Here is a 19,420-nt window from a genome sequence, read left to right on the forward strand (position 1 = left end):
GGTTTGCTCCATAAAGCCATGTCTGTTACTGACATTTTGATAATTGCCTTTTATAGGTGGGTCTTATCTCCAATCTTCTGTCCAATTATCCATCTGTCTTAAAACAGAATTATTAAGTGATTAGATTTGTTGCATTACAAGCTGTAGTACTTTATTGCATTGACAGTAGACATCTTAATCTGAGAATTGTATCATAATAAACACTATGTCGCATTGGTCCGATCAAGGTGACCAGATGGAGGCCACCAAGGATGTAAACTATGAATCCAGGTATTCACTTTCTCAGCCAATACCCTCTTCATCTAAACTTGAATCAACCCCTAATATAAAGGGTGACAGAACAAAACATAAGACCCAAACAGTCCTAATGATCTGCCTGGTACACTTAAACACAATACAATTGCGTAAGAGGTCTGAATCGGTTGGTGACCTTACATCCCTCACCACCAAAACGGGATAACATCTAGAAAAAACATAGTCGAAAAACTAAGCAAACTACTTACAGATACATTAAAAGTGATGAAATCCTTAACACCATCATACTTGTACTGACAAAAAAAAATAATAAAAGGTTATTGAAACTCATGTCCAGAGTATTGTGGACGATGAAATTAAACCATTTGCAAAATGTAGATTCTCTGCAAAACACAATATTTAAAAGTAAAGATAGGTTATGAGAGCAATGCATAATAGAGAACAACCGCGATTTGTCTGCAATAATAATTAGAAAGCAAGCCCAGAATGAAATTCTCACAACTAAATTTCTAATTAAAAAATTGTTTTCAAATGTATGATAGTGTTATTGTAATTTCAAAATAGTTACTATATAATTAAAAAAATGCACATCGTTCAAACGAAATTTTGAAAAAAGGAAATGCTCGTGATTTTGAAAGGAAATAAAACCAAACTTCAGATAAATGTCTTTATTATCGGGAATTTCATTTCGAGGGTTGTGACTTCATATTATACTTTTGTAATTAATTAACACATTAGAATAGCAGGACTACACGTATTTTTTAAAGAATATACAATGTACCACGTTTTACCAGTAACATAGGAACGTCCCCTTCTGTATATCTTTCCATTTAGTTAGGTAGCAGTCCATGTAAGAATCATGCAAAATGAGTGATTCATGTATAAAAAAAGGGTACAATGGTGTATTTCTTCCTAACTTGTTTATTTTGGTTCTTAATCATATCCTATATGAGATACAAGCTCTGATTGGCCCAAGCTTTGAAACAGCGTCTGACGTTCGAAACTCACTCTAGACGCTGCAGCCAGCCTTCTAAGAAAATGCAAAGTCGGGAAAAAGTTAATGATTTTATGCAACGTTATCCGATTGTCAAACGATGTATTGCAATGAAAGACTTTTCGAGAATTTCGAAGGCCCGTCTGCAGCAGTTAGTAAAAGATGAAACGAACGACTGCCGCTGTAGGCCTGTTTGCAATTGACCCCCGTCATGGGAAATATAATTTACTTGGTGATAAAGCCAAAAAGTATGGGGAAATTTCCAAACCAAATATGCCCTTATATAATAAATTATTTGTTTTAGACCAAATTGAACAGATTGCAAAGATAAAACATATGTACATTGTAGCGTCGCCATTTGCACGTTTCTTAGCTGGACTGTTACTTATTTCTTTTATTTGTCTTCATGTAACAGTATGTTGTTTTCCGTTCTAAAAAGCTAAACGCTGTGAGGCTTAAACTGTTTTTCCGTTTTTTCGTAACAAAAAACAAGCAAATTGATAAAAAATGATAAACATCGACCTAGCATTGTTAATAATTTCAATCATATCTGTCGCATTTCACTCATCTTTTTGAACAGTATGTTAAACTTGCTTATGAAGTAATCACTTCAATTTTTTTTAAATGTTGCCAATATCGCCATTTTAAGACGGACACCCGCCACAAATGCCATTAAAACGCCAACCATTGGAAACAAGATGAACAAATTAATGGGATAATTTTTTTTCAAATTTGGGGGTTTCATTGGCCAACGATGTCGAAATTATTTTTAATCGTTTTTGTCGTAACGTTCTTAGACTAGGTAGAAATGTACCAACATCATTTTTACATGGCGAACTTGGCCACTTGCCAATGTGTATTTCACGTAAATACATGTATAGAATTATCAAATATTGGTTACGCATTATATATGAGAAACCTAAAATTGTATATGATGTTTATAAACTTTTATGTACTGATGTCTTTCAAGGCAAAGTAAATTGGGCTTATGAAGATCCTTATTTACTGTATAGCCTTGGTTTGAACAATATATGGCTGGATCAAGATAACATTAATGTTTCATTTTAATTTATCAAAAAATCGTATCAATGGTCAATATTACCAGAACTGGCATGCTAGTGTAATAAACTGTAAAAAATTATCTTTTTAAAGCTCATATAAAATTGACTTTGTTTTTGAAAATTAGTTATATTATGATTATGCTATTGTATTATTAACCAACGTTTTAAATATTGTTTTCCATGTCTGGTCTTTGTCCCTGGATTACATTATTTTGATTACCGCTATAACCTTGGTTCCCTTGATTACTCTCTCATTAACCAAATTGCATAGTGGTACTTTGATATTGTGTATTGAGACTGGTAGATATGACAATACTCTTAGATATAATAGAACATGTAAATACTGTTGTATGAATTGCATAGAAGATGAATATCATTTTATTTTGACATGTCCTACATTTAGGTCATTGAGATGTCATTTTTGTACTTAAATATTATTGTTCCTGTCTAATACTCATAAACTTAAAAACATTTGTTACAAGCAAGATCATGCAGTTTAACAAGAAAACTATGTCAGTATTTAAATGCGGCTTGGAAACTAAGGACTCAAATTATTTGAAGCTTATTTCATACTTTCACTATATTTAGATATAATTCATTCATATTATACTGCATATTGTTTGTTATCTGTCATATATGTATATTGTGTTATTTGCTATAGCATTGTTTTGCTGATGCAATAAAGTATTCATATATTTCAAATCATACGAAGTGAACCTTTTGAGGTTAGTACCTTACTATTATAATAGCTCATGGAGGATGACCTTTCTTATTTTATTTATACAATGTCGTATCTGCCCGTTGCTGGTATGGAAAATACTGCTAGGTACACTGCGGGATTACGTTTCTACAGCTTACCGCAAGGTACACTGCGGGATTACGTCTCTACAGTTTACCGCTAAGTACACTGCGGGATTACGTCTCTACAGCTTACCGCAAGGTACACTGCGGGATTACGTCTCTACAGTTTACCGCTAAGTACACTGCGGGATTACGTCTCTACAGCTTACCGCAAGGTACACTGCGGGATTACGTCTCTACAGTTTACCGCTAAGTACACTGCGGGATTACGTCTCTACAGCTTACCGCAAGGTACACTGCAGGATTACGTCTCTACAGCTTACCGCAAGGTACACTGCAGGATTACGTCTCTACAGCTTCTTATTTAAACATCCACTACATCATTCAGTATATAGTTATAACTTTTATTTCAGTTTTCAGACACTGAATAATTTCAAATACATTAAATTCCAGTAGAAATGAGATGAACAAATAGCGTCAATAGAAATATCGGAATTATTTATGAACTTTCATTATGAGGAATGATTTAATCTTGATTACTACATCTCTTGATCAATTTAAAAATCTGTATGTACTATAAAAATGAATATTATATAAAAGTTTGAAAAGGTGACTTGGCTGAGTTTACAAATGGATGATTTGGTGCAAATATAACAAAAAATATGATTTTAGTATGCATAACTTAGTATTTTCGATTCAAACTAATTTTACTTTTTATTTTACTGATATGCTTAGAAAATATCCTCGTTAAATATAAAAAGAAACCACATATACAGTCATTTAATCAAGAACTGTAACCCTGGTAGCTGTTTGCACTTACGAAAAGATCTTGAAACGTAATCCGACCTATTGATGAAGCGACCAAATTCTGCACATTAAACCGTATTGTAAGGGAAGAATTATAGTGTTAATAAAGTCAAATAAACGAAGAAATAAAGTTACTACTTAAGTCATGTAATTCAATTTGCCAAACATCTGATTTGTCATGATATTATTATTGAATAAGAACCGGCCCATTATGTCTGCGTCCCGATACGTCGAGATATGTCACAATACGGTTGTTCTCTATTAGCACACGACTAGAAGAGTAATTGAACAGCAAGACGTTGCAACAAAAAGGCATGACAATGAGTTACACATCTGCAGCTAGAATCCAGACTTGGAAATCAAGAGTAGTATTCTAGAAGAACTAGTCTAAAGTTGCACAATTCCAACTGATGAGAATGGACTAGTCGTATATCCTGTTGATACTTTGGATGTCTTTAACACCAAACTAGGCACTGACATTAAGAGTTAAGACCTAGGTACAAATGTACATCCCACTTAATTGGAAAAAATATCTAATGGAAAACCTCAGATATATAATTGTCAGATTCATATCCTACAAAAAGAGGCAGTTGGTATACTCTAACAAGAAGGTCCTAGAAGATGACCAAAATGGTACTTTCATCACAGAAAACTTAACAGAATGTAGATCTATCTTGGCAAAAAGGCTTGCTTCTTTGAAATGTGACAATAAGATTGAGGCTTACTGGACACTAGATGACAGAATTTTTGTTTAAATATCTATAACTTCTCACAAACAGATTTTAAAAAAAAACCTAGATTAAAACAGTCAGTGCTAGAGGTCAATTATTTTGCACAGGCATATGCCTAAGTACTGTCATTTGCTTCTCCAAGACTGTTGAAGTCGAAATTAAAATATATGTGTTGATTGTTGAGTTTTTCGTAAACTCTTTTCCATTACATGTACATGTTTCCTACAATAATTACCACTCTTATATTAGTTACAAAATTGACAGTGTAACACAAACTATCCTATAGTTTGATAAATAGAATGATATATTATTTGAATCTGACTCAGTTTCTAAAATTGCTAAAATTGCTATCAGAACCACATTTGAAACATATCCACATCAATGTATATATATTTTGAAATATACCATTTGCAAAGTTTTCCGTATACTAGTATATTTATAGTGATGGACTGTAATTAAAACCAAGTAGTATGATGTTACTGGTAAAGGTAATAACGGTTTAGTTGTTTTCATGTTCCACTCACCAATCTGGTTCACCAATCGTGTTAAGCATGATAAATAAAAGATCAAAATAAAGAAATGATAATATTCATAAACAAAAACAAACCCAAAACAATAACTTCATCGTTTATCTGAAACCAAGCATAGTATGTTATATAATTACACTTTTATCCTGAATGGAGCGGACCGTTACATGTCACCTACTATAACTAGGTCAAGGATGTTCTAAAATTGTCTAAATTTGGGTCTGATTTAATTATTCTTTGAATACGTGACATAACAGATTAAACTTAAAGTTTTATATTAATAAAAAGAGAAAGTTTCAATGGTCTAAGTCAATATTATAAAGTTTTCATACAAAATCGTGATGAGAGAATTCATTTGCATATCCAAAGGATTCTGTAAACTAATTTGCATACAAAATTGACTTTTGTGACACAAATTGAATTTTGTATTAAATTGCATGCAAAAGTGATATTGATATGACAGAATTAAAATTTGTAAACACAAAATTTAATTTTGTCATAATACGTCTCAGTTTTGTATGCAAATTAGTTCACAGAATCCAAACTAAACTAATCAGCACACAAAATGAGAAACCAAAGTCATTTATTTCCCCTTCCACTGGAACATTACTTCGTATGACAAAATTAAAATTTGTAGTATGTGATAAATTCTGTTTATCTGAACTCATTTTTTGTTAAACAAAACTCACTGCTGTCTGTACAAAATTGAATTTTGAGTACAAAACCACAACAGTCCGATTCGGCGCCCATAGATACTGTCATAATTATGGATGATTTGGACTCGGACTTATTTGGAACACAAAATAATAGTTTATTATTAGATATTAGATATTATTAACCGTATAACTGGCGTTCTAAAACCTTGCTACATCCCATCGTCATATCGGATGGAATAAAATGTAACTGTTCCAATGTATTGCAGATACCAATAATACTCATGGAGTGTCGACATTACAAGACATACACTTTTAATAGAAAAGTTTAGTTAATAAATGTATAATACATTAGATGGAGTTTAATGACCTAATGGACTGTGGATTGGCATTTATTGTTAAATTACCTTGATGAAATGTGTAAAATGTTTACAGTCACCTTTCTGTTTAGCTAGATCCTTTAATCTCAGTTTCCGCTATCTAGAGGACGTATTATCTTTAAACAATCCTAATTTCGGGGATTTGATACATCGCATCTACCCCAAAGAACTTGAGAAAAGGATACCACAGACACTGTGAAGTCAGCCTCATATCTTGACCTATACTTACAAATCGCTGGTAAAGGAAAACTATTGACCAAACTTTACGACAAAAGTGATGACTTTTTATTCAAAATTGTCAATTTTTTTTTCATCTGTGGCAACATCCCTTCAGCACCTGCATATGGAGTGCCAGATATGCCAGAGCTTGCCAAAACTACGCAGACTTTTTGTATCGCGCTAGAACTCTAACAAATAGGCTTCTGGAACAGGGTTATCTTGCTACAAGATTGAAGTCATCACTACAAAAGTTTGATAGTCGTCATCATGAACTCGTGGATCGTTATGGTGTATCCATCTGCATCATGAAAACTGATTTATTCAACGGGTCATAGTTTTCCTTTCCTCGTTTGTCTACCCCGGACTTGACTTTTCATTAGCAACTCGGTGGGTGTTTCTAGAAAAAGCAGAGGACGCTTACCCTACCGGTGCACCTGGTCCATGTTCCCAGTTTTTAGTGGAGTCCGAGTTACTCATTTGCTTTTGTTGCTTTGTGTGTATGGTTTTAGTTGCTTTGTGTTCTTTGTTGTGTATGTCTGTTTTCCATGTCTGGTCTTTGTCCTTGGATTACATTCTATTGATTACCGCTATAATCTTGGTTCCCTTGATTACTCTTTCAATAATGAAAGATTGAGTTCCATCAAAAATAGTCAATAAATAAGGTAAAGATAAAAACTGGTTTAACAGTGAAACGTGTAAGAATTCGGTAAAAAGTTAATTCATAAAGAAAACATTGTAAGTGGTCCAACTTGTAGATGTGGATTCAAAGTAGAAACTCTATAACACTATTTTTAAAATGTCATTTATACAGTCTTTTAAAGTTCAGCTAAAGTTAATATCTAGGATATTCCTTAAAGATATGTTTTCATAAAGTAGCACTCCATCTAATGATCATGTAAATTCTGTAATATGTGATACCTTCCAAAAAAAAGCCACACATTCCTATTTTTGTTATTGTTTTGTGAGTCTATATGATGAAATGTATTATCATTTATTCAAATCTGCCTGCACTTAGGAGATAATCCACATTGAAAATCTAATAATTTATGTTGTAGTTATATACTTTAATTTGGAAAAGCCACATGTTAATTTCTGTTAGCTAAAACATTTTAAACAAACAAAAAACAAAAACAAAACAAAAATAATAAAAAAATAAAAATATGTAGGCTTTCCAATCATGAGTCACATTTTGCATGATTCTTGAAAAAAGCTATTCTTTAAATTTAGATGAATTAAGATATTTTATGCCATGATACAGCTAAGTAACTACACTAATAAACATAAAAAAGAATATTCAAGGGAACCAAGGTTATAGCGGTAATCAAAAGAATGTAATCCAGGGACAAAGACCAGACATGGAAAACAGACATACACAACAACGAACATAAAGTAACGAAAATCATACATACAAAGTAACAAAAGCAAATGAGCAACTCGGACTCCACTAAAAACTGGGAGCATGGACCAGGTGCACGGGTAGGGTAAGCGTCCTCTGTTTTTCTAGAAACACCCGCCGAGTTGCTCATAAAAAGTCAAGTCCGAAAATTTCATTACAATCTGACAAATTGTCAATTTAGCAAGTATTGCTAGCTTGCGCTGCATTAGATATTTAGGTTAACAGTATACTTGTATTTGCGAACAAAACTCTTTTCTGGTAAATCTGTACATTTCGTAAAAAATGTGATGTTTGCACGTCTAGTGTTAGCAAAGTATGACTGTAATAACATGTTTTGTGAAGGAAGGGTACATTCATACATGTAGAATACTGTATAAAGAAGCATTAAGCAAAATTTTCAAGAAAAAAATAACTGCATTCTTAACATCTTGATTGAAACTATCTTGAAATTAATGTCTTAGATTTTGAATTTAGCAGAACCTTAAGGCAATAGTTAATGATCGTGCCTGGTTACCGAAAACAAATGTCTTTTTATATGGACATGATGATCTATCCAACGAACAAAACGTGATATTATTAAAGTAAGTATTTTAGAATATATATACAAAAGACATAGAGACTCCTTGCTGCTTATATTTCTATTATTTCCGTTGAACAGACACCCCATTATATAAATAGACATGTGTCATTTTGTTTATCTTCTCTTTTCCATATATGTTACCTTTTGAACGCATTTTTCGTAATTTTCTTCATCTGATTTGTATAACTAATTCATCAATTATCCTTTTCAAAAAAGTAGATTTCTGCATTCGCATGATCATCCGATTAAATTCTCTCTTCTATTCTGTTCTAGTCCATGAAAGTCAGAGGGAAAACTCTCATGCTCTCCCCACATGTTCTTCTTTCATTTGAATCTGAAAAAAAAACAACCGCATGTCCTAAAAATCCATTTATCAGCCTGTTGATTAGTTCACTGCAGTCAGAATTTTCCTTTGATCTTGTAAAGAAAAAAGTAAAATAAAGACGTTCATTTCCTTAATTGTTAGATCAGCTAGCATCATGACACAGGGCAATTTAATTACCGATCAGCTTAAGTTACATCATTGGATTAAATGGACTATCAATTTTAAACTGATAGATCAACTTTCGATGCTGAAACTGCAGGCATTAAGGACCAAGTATATTAGTACTTTTCAATACCATGCTAGTAATAAATCACAGTGAATATTGCGGAAACAATTCCACTATATAGATGACGTATTATCTTTAAACAATCTTAATTTCGGGGATTTGATACATCGCATCTACCCAAAAGAACTTGAGATAAAGAATAGTACAGACACTGTGAAGTCAGCCTCATATCTTGACCTACACTTAGAAATCGATGGTAAAGGAAAACTATTGACCAAAACTACGACAAACGTAATGACTATTCATTCAGAATTGTTAACTTTCCTTTCATCTGTGGTAACACCCCTTTAGCTCCGACGTATGAAGCGTTCATATCACAACTCATACGTTGTATGCTTTGTGTGTATGATTTTAGTTACTTCATATCCTTTGTTGTGTATGTCTGTTTTCCATGTCTGGTCTTTGTCCTTGGATTACATTCTATTGATTACCGCTATAACCTTGGTTCCCTTGATTACTCTTTCAATAATGAAAGATTGAGTTCCATCAAAAATAGTCAATAAATAAGGTAAAGATAAACACTGGTTTAACAGTGAAACGTGTAAGAATTCGGTAAAAAGTTAATTCATAAAGAAAACATTGTAAGTGGTCCAACTTGTAGATGTGGATTCAAAGTAGAAACTCTATAACACTATTTTTGGAATGTCATTTATACAGTCTTTTAAAGTTCAGAAAGTGAATGTCTGTTTTCCATGTCTGGTCTTTGTCCCTGGATTACATTCTTTTGATTACCGCTATAACATTGGTTCCCTTGATTACTCTTCCAAGGGTACAAGAGCAATATGATAAAATCTTATAATGAGCAAAAATCAAAAATCGTTTTGGTAAATGACAAAAGCAAATGAGAGAAACGATTCCCAATACATTATTGGACCTCTGCGAAATTCGCAATAATGTATAATTTATAGAAACCATTAATAATTTTCATATGCTCTGCAATTTGAAGACAGTAGTATATTTTACCTTTCATATATCTCAAGTGTAGTCATTCGTATGAGAATCATATGATAGTCATGTGATTATCGTATGATTCTCATATGTTAATTTTGGCTTGGAAACATGATAATCATATGTTTGTTAAAAATAAAAAAAAAATAAAAAAAAACTATTGACCAAACTATACGACAAACGCGATGATTTTTCATTCCGTTTTGTCAATTGATTTATCGTGTATCACCTGCGTATGGAGTTTCATGTCAGAACTCACATAAACGTTATGCCATAGTTGGCCGTAACTACGCATACTTTTTGTGTTCCGCTGGACTACTTACAATTAGGCTTCTAGAACTGGGTTATGTTGCTACAAGATTCATCACTACAGAAGTTCTATGGTCGTCATCATGAGCTCGTGGATCGTTATGGTGTGTCCATCTGCATCATGAAAACTGCTTTGTTTAATGTTTCATAGTTTGTCGTTCCCTTTCGTCTTCCCTGGACTAAACCTTTTATGAGTAACTCGGCGGTTGTTTCTAGAAAAGCAGAGGACGCTTACCCTACCGATGCACCTGGTCCATACACCTAGAATTTAGTTGAGTCTGAGTTGCTCATTTACTTGTGTTACTTTGTACGTATTATTTTGGTTATTTTATGTTCTTTGTTGTGTGTGTGTCTGTTTCCCATGCCTGGTCTTTGTCCCTGATCTTGGTTACCTTGATTACTCTTTCATAATCTTTGTTATAAATATTGCCTAACTCTTTACAGGAATGACACCTTATGTTAGGTAGACATTTCCGGCGGCTTCTCCATCATTACATATTTTAGGTCTACAAGACAGAAAATTGCTTAGATTCTAAATTGATAAAGTTTATCAACTCATACTTTTCTTTTATATCGCGATGTTTTTACCATAATACCCTTGCCAACTAATCACAATGACAAATTTAAAAAAAAAGCAGTAAACATTCGTGATTATTGATGAGTTCTAATCTTCTTTGTTCTGTGGATGAGACGGGATAAACTTCAAACGATACAAAATTAATGAAGCATAATTTTTTAAGGAATCATTAGATAATATTGATTATTAAATAAAGTTAATTATTCATCACTGATTATCTTGAATTTTAAGTATAGATAATTATTCACAACTGTTTATCTTCAGCTGGCCCCAGCGCCACAAAACATGAAACATTATTTTAAGTCTAAGAAAATTGTGAACTGTTTTTGACGTCATCTGTTTCAAAGAATTCGATTTGAATTACCATAGAAATAAAGAGTATTCTAAGATTTAAACATTTTTTTAAAGTTTCGTGGTGCCCAGGACATATTTGACGTAAAATTGGATATCAGATGATTCTTCCTTTAACTTTCCTTATAAACTTATTATCCCTTTATTTTTAAAGATAGCAGTGAATTAACGAAAGTTTCCTGTGTAATTCATTTCGCTCAGACTTGTCTGACCTAGAATTATAACAGATTTTATTGATCATATTTATCATATTTACAGTATTACACATTTATAAATACCTAAAATAATTAGGCTTCATTCCTTGTTTTGCACGCGGTAGAACCTATCGGTAATGGATTTGGCTTCCCATTTCGAAAGTTTTGGTTTTGAGTACTTCTTGTTTACAATTAAGATCTTCTTACACGTTTTATTCTAATGATCGAAATTTGCAATACATCTGATTGGTTTATCGTGTATGGAATCACTCTTGCCAATACGTCACGACATGAACATCAATCCACCATTTACAAAACTTGAAATTCATGTTGAAAATAGCAATTGACTTTAGAGAAAATCTATTTGATAAATAAAACTCGTGCACGGAACAGGTTCGCACATTCGTTAAATCTCGGCTTTTTTCGGCACTCGTGTCCGCCAAAAGTTAAGCGTCACCTAAATATTTTCTAAAATAAATTTTATAAAATATAACTCAGTCAGCATCTGATGGATTCATACAATACTTTTAAACAATAACTTTGTAAAACGCAATTGTAAGAAGTCAATAATTAGAGTTTTAAAGGTTTAAAACCTATTTCAAAAACCTGTCTTTCTTCAAATCAACATATTGATGTTTACTCAAATTGCCTTGACCGATTGCACGTGGACATACTTGTTAATTTTTATATGTAAAAGACTTCTTATCATGGTAAGACAAAAAGTGCGTAATGGCCGAAAAGTGGCAAGCAATAGGAGTGAAGAATGCTGGCATAAGCAATCGCAGAATAGCAACCAAATTTGGAGTGCACGACTCTGGGATTGTCAAACAGGATCAGTATAAGACCTCCAAGGTTAGGTATACCTCATAGACCCCTAGAAAGAGGACCGTTTCCAGTCAAGCCAGATCACATCCCTTTTCAACAGCAGGTCAGTTACGAGGAATGAGGCCTATTGGTGGCCGCATTAGAGACAGGATAGTAATTTGGTAATTTGGAGGCTTCACAGTTCTAGTTTACGTGTTTGAAGACCTTTGAAACACCAGAACTGACAAGGTGGCACTGGAATTTAAAGAGCTGGAGCATTCATTGGTAAGATGAGAGCCGATTTCTGTTGAAGCCTACAGACAGTCTGATACGTGTTTGGCATGAAAGTAATACATCTAATCATGTTGTTGGATCTTTCGGTGGTGGTGGTGTCATCGTATGGGGTGCTTTTTAATTAGTTGTAAGCTCTTTTTACAGATCATTGACGGTACATTGAATGATCGGAAAAATCGGAGTGTCATTTTCGATGGTCATCTAAGGCCACATTTTGATCATGCTCTTGTTGACAGACCAATGTCTGTCGCAATACGACAGTGATCGACCCCATCGAGCCCGTGTTGTGAGGGAATTTATGAAGGCAGAAGCCATTGAAACACTACTTTGGCTAGTCATGTTACCGGAAATGATTCCGATTGAACATTTGTAGGACTTTATAGGACGTAAAATCAATACCAAAATGTAAACGAATTGAGAACCGCTCTCGTAGAAGAATGTCAGAGATTTCAACAGACAAACTTAGGCATGGAATGAGGCGGCGTGTTGAACATTCGTGAATTTATCTAACATCCTCCACCACAAAAGCCTTTACCAACAAATTTCCCTCATATTTCAAGGACAAATCATTATCGTTATTTCATATTTCTATACTTCACCAATTGTATCCAAAATTTTCAATTATAAAAGGCTATTGCAGAACGTCAGGATTGAGGACTTCAAGGCTAAACCACTTTAACTTATAACTTTAAAGTTCTTATGGATGTAGTGGAGGACTATGCAAGAAAAAGAATCAAACAAGAACAAGAAGACATTGGTTCTTTGTGAGAGTGGATAAAGGCCGTGAAATTTTGATACGAATGAAATTTTTAAGTAGGCCAATGAATGATAATGCTACATCAGTTTTCAAAGACCCCAATGTAGCAAAAGCATTTTCTACTATAAATGACAGATATGTTGTCGTTCCATCAGACAAAGCCTAAAACAACATTGTTTTGTCTGCCAAACGTATAACATCAAATGTGTATTATCAGAGATAGACGTAGAAAATAATAGCAGTGATAAGACATATACCATAAATCTGTGCTATCCTCTTTTGGTCTCTCTACCAAAGAAGATGATTGTGATTTACCCTCTATGTACTGGATTCCTAAACTCCACAAGAATCCATACAAACAACGTTATATAGCTGGATCTGCCAAATGTACCACCAAACCTCTTTTAAAATTTTTAACTTCTATACTCACAGCTGTCAAAGAGGATCTCCAGTCTTACCACAACACTTGTCACTCCCGTAGTGGTATTAATTCAATCTGGATCCTGAAAAATTCGAAAGATCTCTTGAAGACAATCAGGTCAAGACTATTATCAGAATATGATAGTATTAAAACCAATGATTTTCCAACACTGTATACTTCTGTTCCCCATACTCAGTTAAAATCCCGACTTAAAAACATAATACATCGTTGTTTTTCCAAAAAAGATGGTATACCTAGATACAAATATATAGTTTTTGGTAGAGATTCCTCATACTTTGTAAGAAATAATTCCAAATCATCTTCCAAATATACAGAGGAAGATGTTTACAAAATGCTGGAATTTTTAATCGATAACATATTTGTCCAGTGTGGTGGACGTGTTTTTCAACAAAATGGTCGGCATTCCAATGGGAACAAGTTGTGCTCCTTTACTTGCTGACCTATTCCTTCACTCTTATGAGGCTGACTTTATACATGATCTGATCGTTTGGCTAGATCCTTAAATCTCAGTTTCCGCTATATAAATGACGTATTATCTTAAAACAATCCTAATTTCGGAGATTTGATACATCGCATCTATCCCAAAAGAACTTGAGATAAAGGATACTACAGACACTGTGAAGTCAGCCTCATATCTTGACCTACACTTAGAAATCGATGGTGAAGGAAAACTATTGACTAAATTTTACGACAAACATGATGACTTTTCATTCAAAACTGTTAACTTTCATCTGTGGCAACATCCCTTCGGCTCCTGCGTATGGAGTGTTCATATCACAACTCATACGTTATGCCAGAGCTTGCCGACTACGCAGACTTTTTGTATCGCGCTAAAACTCTAACAAATAGGCTTCTGGAACAGGGTTATGTTGTTACAAGATTGAAGTCATCACTACAGAAGTTTGATAGTCGTCATCATAAACTCGTGGATCGTTATGGTGTATTCATCAGCACCATAAAAACTGATGTATTCAACGGGTCATAGTTTTCCTTTCCTCGTTTGTCTACCCCGGACTTGACTTTTTATGAGCAACTCGGTGGGTGTTTCTAGAAAAGCAGAGGACGCTTACCCTACCGGTGCACCTGGTCCAAGCTCCCAGTTTTTAGTGGAGTCCGAGTTGCTCATTTACTTTTGTTACTTTGTATGTATGATTTTAGTTACTTTATGTTCTTTGTTGTGAATGTCTGTTTTCCATGCTGGAATTTTTTATCGACAACATCTTTGTCCTGTGTGGTGGACGCGTTTTCAACGGGAATAAATTGTGCTCCTCTACATGTTGATCTATTCCCACACTCTTATGAGGCTGACTTTATAGCTGATATGATCCGAAACATCGTTCAGCTAGATCCTTAAATACCAGTTTCCGCTATATAGATGACGTATTATCGTTAAACAATCCTAGTTTCGGGGACTTAATAAATCGCATCTATCCCAAAGAACTTGAGAGAAAGAATACTACAGACACTGTGAAGTCAGCCTCATATCTTGACCTACACTTAAAGATCGATGGTAAAAGAAAACTATTGACCAAACTTTACGACAAACATGATGACTTTTCATTCAGAATTGTCAACTTTCCTTTCGTTTGTGGCAACATCCTTTCAGCACCTGCTTATGGAGTGTTAATATAACAAATCATACGTGATGCTAAAGCCTCCTGTAACCACGCAGACTTTTTTGTATCGCACTACACTTCCTTCAAATAGGCATCTGGAACAGGGTTATGTTGCTACAAGATTAGTCATCACTACAGAGGTTTTATGTTCGTCATCATGAACTCGTGGATCGTTACGATGTATCCATCTGCACCATGAGAAAACTGATTTGTTTAACGTGTCAAAGTTTTCTTTTCCTCTTTCGTCTACTCCGGACTTGACTTTTTATAAGCAGGCGGGTGTTTCTAGAAAAGCTTACCCTACCGGTGCACCTGGTCCATGCTCCCAGTTTTTACTGGAGTTCGAGTTGCTCATTTGCTTTTGTTACTTTGCGTATATTATTTTAGTTACTTAATGTTCTTTGTTGTGTATGTCTGTTTTCCATGTTTGGTCTTTGTCCCTAGATTCCTTTCTTTTGATTTCCGCTAGAACCTTGGTTCCATTGATTACTCTTTGATTTCCGCAAGAACCTTGGTTCCATTGATTACTCTTTGATTTCCGCTATAACCTTGGTTCCATTTATTACTCTTTGATTACCACTAGAACCTTGGTTCCATTGATTACTCTTACACTAGAAACGTGGAAGTTATACCCGATATTGATTGAAAATACGCCAAATGACAGTAAAAGATCCGCCATGATATGTCACTGAAAATAACTTTATGACAATCTGTGGAAATAAACTTTTATTGAGCTCGAGACACTTAAACAAGCAAATCTTACCATTTTTTCCCGTAAAAAGTATATATTTGTTCAAAGCTTTACATTGTGGAGATCCATGAAAAAAGATAGATATTATTTTCTATTTTTCATGAAAATCTGTAGCCATGGTAACATAATGAAAAAATATATATCAGTTTTCATAACAAATTTTCGGTGCTTTCCCAAAATTAATTGTAAAAAACATCAGGCATTTAAAAATCGCCAAAAAAGTGTTGTTGATTTTTGCGTTCATTATTCGGCCATTAAAAATGTAAAAAAAATAACAAATGTCATAGGTCCAAATTTCCTATTGTATACGCATTTTTCGTAACAATATAACATCTTTTATTTATCGAAAAAAAATCAAATCAAGAAAAATAGGTGATGCTTTACTTTTGGCGGACTATATATTTTGATTGTACCCTCTTTCCAATTTATTATCTTTTTATTATTTTATTCCAAGCAGTTTATTTTAATTTTCAAGTGTCTGAAAAATATCAATTTTTTATACAATTTTTCAACTTTTCATGTTTTTCATGCACACAGAAATTATCTTCTAGTAATATGTTTACATACGACGGGGACATAACTTTTTGCAGGTTTAAATTGGACTGGAGCTGGCATGTCAGTTAATTGCTGGTAATCCTTAGTTTGTACATTTGTGTAATTTATACTGAGATTCTTTATTTCCGTTGTAACAAGGGATTCAGATCTTTTAGACCTCTTAGAACTGATTTTAGGTGTGTTTGATTGTGTAATACTTTTTCAAAGTGGGAGGGTTTTCTGATCATGCCAAAGTACTTTAACTTTTTGTGCCTGTCCAAATTCAGGATCTCTGTATGTCGTTTCGTTTTCACCTTTAGTTTATTTTTTTATGATACTTGAGTATATAAATCGTTTCTGATTGTTCGGTTTGCCAATGTACCAATTTTCAAGTTCTTTGTCACTTAAGTGTCAGAGATATTTGTTTTGGCGGAGAAATCAGTCACCATGGCAACAGCGACTTTCCTATGGTCTTGAAATCCCAAAATTGAGATACAGTATGTCATTTCTACCTAAAAAACAAATTTCATCCAAATCCGACCATTTTTAAATTTTGGCGGGAAAATTGGTTGCCATGGTAACGCCAACTTTTCAGATGTCAGAACGGAAACTCAGCATGTCATTTTTACCCTATGTACCAAATTTCATTTTAAAATTTGGCGGGATTGTCAATTGTCATGAAAACGGGCAACATATCGTTTTTCTTTTGTTTTCTTCTGTTTTGCATAACCTTGTTTGGCATATCTAGCTGTACTCCTGTACCAAATTTCATGTTCCTAGGCACAGGTTTCCGATTAGATATTGAAATGTCCAGTATTTGGACCGTTTTCCTTACCTGGCATCCATTTTAAATGGCAGCGTTTTTCGGAGTTTTGAAAACATGTCCAATTGCAGTTAGTACCGGATATGTGTGCAAAGTTTCGAAAGAGTCGGCCATACGGTTTCTGAGAAACTCTCCGGAAATGTTAATTGAAAGGAAGACGGAAGATGACGGGAAAAAATAATAATCAAATAAAAAAAGCGGAGTGAAAACAATACGTCACCGACACTTCGTAATTATTCCCAAGGAAGCTTGCATTTCAAAGTTGAAAAATACCTATTGTCGTTATCTTCTATGCTGACAAAAAGACTAGGCGGTGACTGGAAGAGTAATCAAGGGAACCAAGTTTATAGCGGTAATCAAAAGAATGTAATCCAGGGACAAAGACCAGACATACACAACAAAGAACATAAAGTAACTAAAATCATACATACAAAGCAACAAAAGTAAATGAGCAACTCGGACTCCACTAAAAACTGGGAGCATGGACCAGGTGCACCGGTAGGGTGAGCGTCCTCTGCTTTTCTAGAAACACCCACCGAGTTGCTCATAAAAAGTCAAGTCGGGGTAGACAAACGAGGAAAGGAAAACTATGACCCGTTGAATAAATCAGTTTTCATGGTGCTGATGGATACACCATAACGATCCACGAGTTCATGATGACGACCATAAAACTTCTGTAGTGATGACTTCAATCTTGTAGCAACATAACCCTGTTGGAGTCCTGTAATAAACACGAGATTGAAACAAACTGTCGCCATTTGGTACGAGTCATATGGTTCACATGTGACACATTTTAGTTCCGAAAAAAGTAATCTGGTGGGTGAAATAGTTTATTGGAAATTCTTACAATATTTTCCTAGCTGAATAATAAGTTTTCAAAATTTCGTTGGAGATCGAACAAAAAATATCGAGATTTAGTAGGTGTGATTGGGGGTGGAACTGATATATATTTTTCTCTGTAATGCAAGATTTCGCGTCTCTTTTACGGAAATTCTAAATAAAACCACCCAATCTCTTTTCTGCGTCTTTTTCATTATGTCAAGGTCGCAAACATCGTAGTGATAGTGTAAACAATTGTAAAATGTCGTCTGAAACGAACTGAAATTACAAAAAATGTCCAATACTTCAGGACACAAATTTGAGGGGTTTTCGAAAGCTCACAATGGTATTGGTGATGATTTAATTAACTGTGAACATGGAAGTGAGCTTTCTGATGGGAACAACAATAATAAAGAGTTGCCAGAAAATATTACTAGTGATACCCCAAATAATGATGGATGGCATGAACAATTTAATATACATGAAAGAGGTCTTCCCCATATTTTCCCAGAGCTAATACTAAACCAACAACCTTATTATGACCTGAAAAAGACAAAATAAACTTTTTCCAGTTGTTTCTACCTGACAACCTACTGCAGTTATAATTGAGAAAACTGACAGTTATGCCATAATGAAAATTGCACTCTATCCAGATCAAAACAAATCAAGTTGGTTTAGTCATTCATCACCTAAACTCAATGCTTTTTAGGACTTACCTTTCTTATGGGTATTGATGTCAAACCAGACATTAAACCTCATATTTTTCATCTATAATATTAAGGGGAGATTTATGCAGATCATGAGATATCTGAGTTGTCTAGATAAGAATACGATGTTTACATGGACAATTTTTTTTCTAGTACTACTCTGGTTATTAGGTTTGCCATTGTAACAAAAAAAAAAAAACAGTTGGTATTACACAGAGAGGAGACAGCCAGTTCAGACAACAGGGGGCCATTACGGCGACACGAGTAATGTGTAGGTTATTTCCATCTTACATGACAATGCCATGACAGTAGTCAATCGACGTATCAGAAATAATGGACAGCTCCAAAGACGGCAACTTCCATGCCAAAGGATGGTTGCAGACTACGTTGCCCACATGGGTGGTGTTGATAGGTGTGTCGAGCACATCCAATACTAGTACTTTGAACACAATACTTTGAAATGCCAAAAAGAGTTTTTT

The sequence above is a fragment of the Perna viridis genome, chromosome 12 (genome assembly GCF_037379345.1).
Source record: "Perna viridis isolate PV_CMFRI_1.1 ecotype Kerala chromosome 12, ASM3737934v1, whole genome shotgun sequence".
Taxonomy (NCBI): Eukaryota; Metazoa; Mollusca; class Bivalvia; order Mytilida; family Mytilidae; genus Perna; species Perna viridis.